This window comes from Monopterus albus, unplaced genomic scaffold (genome assembly GCF_001952655.1).
Source record: "Monopterus albus unplaced genomic scaffold, M_albus_1.0 scaffold148.1, whole genome shotgun sequence".
NCBI lineage: Eukaryota > Metazoa > Chordata > Actinopteri > Synbranchiformes > Synbranchidae > Monopterus > Monopterus albus.
The window spans coordinates 460,864-464,588 of record NW_018128028.1 but is presented as its reverse complement, the minus strand read 5'-3'; the positions used below and the strand labels follow the sequence as shown (position 1 = coordinate 464,588).

General features: G+C 40.5%; 1 protein-coding gene across 2 annotated transcripts in view; it reads right to left on the bottom strand.

Annotated features, from left to right (window-relative positions):
* The window catches only part of nlgn3a (neuroligin 3a), a 127,257-nt gene extending 125,279 nt beyond the window's left edge, over positions 1 to 1,978 (bottom strand). For both annotated transcript variants that reach the window (XM_020614629.1, XM_020614630.1), the window contains exon 1: positions 1,670 to 1,978. The gene's annotated coding sequence lies outside the window, so the exon portion shown is untranslated. The remainder of the gene's footprint in view (positions 1 to 1,669) is intronic.
* Between the last annotated feature and the right edge of the window lie 1,747 nt (positions 1,979 to 3,725).

Below are 3,725 nucleotides of genomic sequence, written 5' to 3'. Positions count from 1 at the left end.
TTCTCCAACAGCTGAAACAGAAAGCTTTTTTTTAAGTTCATAAATTATGATGCCTTGACTGTTGCACAGCTCCAGCCCAACACAGAAAAAAATAATAAAAAACGAGTGTAGAATGAATATTAAAGCAACAAGAGGCTTGAAAAAATCTGCACTTTGCTGGACTGGAATATAAACCCTGAAGGGCCTGAGAGAGAATTCACAAGCAGCAGCAGCAAGCATACTCCTTCGCATGATATTGAAGGCACACATCCAATCAAATGGACACAATTTGCTCGCAGATTAAATCAAAATCCAAAGAGGAATAATTAAATCTCATGGGGTATAGCTTTTACATGCAAAAATGTGGAGTCCATGTTTTCTTTCATCAATCCAACAATAGTATGGAATATACCAAAGAAATGGCCAGATCATTTCCTAGATGATTAAATATTAGGGGCACATTGCTTATTCGGCCAATCACCATGACAACTCTTGCTTGACATTTTTAGTCCCTTTCCCCTTTTTGAAATTCCAGTCTCACAGTTATTTCTTTCGACCACTGGCTACAATGAGACTATTTAACTCTAAGCTTGTGCCACGTGTCAAGGAATTTCACAAGATAAGAAAGTGGACAGATGAGGCCTGCAGGATCATGATGGTGCTTTACATTCAGCACAGTGCTCCTTTCTTTTACAAGCAATTTGTGCATGTGATTTCTATAGTTTTCACAGGAATCCAGAAAGAGAACTGAATGTTTACTACATTACTACACATTTAGCAGAGTTATGGAAGAAGTCTTAAAAAAGAATGCCATCAAGTAATGGAAAGAAACTACCATGTCAGAAAGAATTATTCTTAAAAGAATTATTATTAAAATATTTTCTTTTGAGTTCACCCTTTTTGTCACTGAATGACAAAAAAGACCCTCAAAAACATAAAAACTCTCATTACAACGAGCAGATCATTTATTCACCCATAAACCTTCAGTCAATTCATGAGCAAACCTTAAAAGAACTGTAGAACAGGAATCCCCACATATGCCTGTGGCAGACTATCCTGCTCCTCGCCACCTCCTATCCAAGCTGATGGATACTGCTTGCTCCAAACTGGTGGCAGATCCCACTCGCATTAAATAAATAAATACATCTCAGATCTGATGTCATCCTGGCTGATTTGATTCAGTCCTTCTTCGTTTCATTTCCATTCAACTTTAAAGCTTTGAATTGAATTTGCCCAAAAGCAAGTCGGCGTGCTATTTTCTTTTTGTTGCACGGAGAGCGATGGGGGGAGAGAGAGAGCCTGCGCATCACCGCTCCATCACGCACACAGCGTCTTTATGCTCAAGTAACAAGTGACCTGAAAATGTTATGACGGGCATTTTCTTTTCTGCATGCACGTTGGCAGTTGTGCTACATGTGCCAGTGTGCGTGAAAGAGCCACACAGTTAACCCTGCATCCAAACCTCTGAAAAGACTCGGGGTTGTCCGTTCAAGTCAGACAATCCAAATGCGTTATGGAAGTAGTCTATACGTGCTTCATGACGGTTTATATGGCTGCGTTGATGTAACTTCACAAAACACTGGCTATCTACAGAAATGAAAGTCTTATCATTTCTCCTAAGTAACTCGCCGCGTAGACAGCCTTAAGATTTTCCCTCAAGATGCTCATCAAGTATCATGAAATGACTCACCTGCCCTGCCGAGATGTAATTCCCCCCATGCCTTGTTTTCCTGAAAATTAAAAGCCGGGACAGTGTTTCGCTGTGCCGAGGTCTTCACTTGCAGTCGGGTATGTACTCCAAATATCCGAATAGTCTGCGTACTGCTTATGTTCTTGGGGAATGACCTTCCTGTGAAGCGACAGGGGCTCTCGTTATCCTCACTTCGCTGTCATTTCACTGGATTGCTCCCATGTTATTTGTTTTCCAGCGGAAAGCTCTCCTCCCAGCCCTGATGCGTTTTAATGCTTTTGCCTTGACTCTTGGCTCAACACGAGCTTCGCGGGAACGCGCGGCGCGACCCCGACCGGGTGTTCGGGAGCGACGACTGGAGATGAGAAGAGAGTTACTAGGTAACCAAGGGCACACGCATCATACATGAGGAGTAGAGGATTTACTGTTTGCTCTACCCCTCTGCTATGCCTTCGTTGACAGTCCATGACTTTTCATCCTGATGGACTGTACTTATTGTGTCTCACAACAACAACAACATCATCATACAAAACCTTCATCATTCTTCCTATAGGGTTAGTAATGTCTGTCTTTTAGGGAACCTCAGTTTTTGTGTTTGCATTTCCTGGGAATATCCCCTGAAATCAAGAATAAATGACACTAAAGATAAGCTATATCAGGACAGATAGTATCAATTTTATTAGGCTGGATACAATGAATCTTCATGGACATCTTCAAAAAATGTAAATAAATAAAAGGTTTCCCTGATGGGATACATGCAAGGAACAGTGAACCTAGCATCAGCAGAATAAAGACTCATAAGTACATCTGAGAGGAATATGAACTGTGAGGCATCCTAGTTTACATCAGCATTGCCCCCTCACAAAGTTAGGGGGCTTGTGAGAGACAGATCAGAAAAAGATTGATCACAATCAAAGAGGCCAGGATATTGTGATTTTTAGTCCCTAGTATGGGTGAAGCTCCAAAAACACTTGAGTCCTAAATTTCCCATAATAAGAACTTGACTCCATTGTTGTTGGTCTGCAGGGTAAATGTCCACGCCCAGTTTGAAATGCAGGCTTTCCTTCAACTCTGCATCACTGTAACATAATCAGAGTGATCTTTGAAGACTTGACAAAGCAGACTTACACAACTGTTTTCCCAGTGAGCACTCCTCATTATGATTACCTGTTCTCCATGTGTTAAAACTGGTGGATCTTTAATGTCAAACTGATTCAATACATTAAAGGGGGATTACACATCCGCCTGTGAGGGATAATTAGGATTTTCAAACATTTAGTAAAATATTACCACCTTTTATATTTCATTTTTAAACAGTCTTAGTGCATTTTATACAGAATAAATGATGGTATTATGCAGCGTGTGCACCTGTGTAAATTTTACATTACAGGCACTGGGCTTCATTTTAATGATGTATGAAAAGGAGCATCATGCTTTGCAAAAGAGAAAACCAAACACCTTCAGCCCACTTCGTTCTAGCTCAGAATTTCAAGTCAAGTGAGTTTCATCTATGTGACTAAATCACACCTGGTTGTGTGGCCTCAGAGAACAATACAATCTGTACAATACATGAAATCCTCTGTCCTTTGGGCCCTAGATTCTGATATACCATACTATAAACAGAAAAAGAGAGAACAGCTGTCAAATATTTGTGAATATAGGTCCTTGAAACCACAGTGCATTATGGAAATACGTCATCCATCCATCAATCCAATATCTATACCGTTTAACCTGTAGAGAGTCAGGGAGGAGCTGGAGCCAATCCCAGCCGACCCTGGCTGAGAGACATGGTACACCCTGGTCAGGTCGCCAGTCTATATTATGGAAATACTCCTGGAAAAGAAAAGTAACATTTTTATGATACAACGGTTGTCTTAGACCTGTAGGTCTGCTCCCTGTATTGACATTTTTAAATCTTCTCCTTGGCCTTTAAATCCAATTGAGATCAATACAGTATCATCAGTACTTTGTCTTTGTATCATTCTTCTATTGGTATGTCTTTTTTTCTGTTCAATGATAGTGCAGCGACAATTTCTTTGTAAATGCCCTCTATATA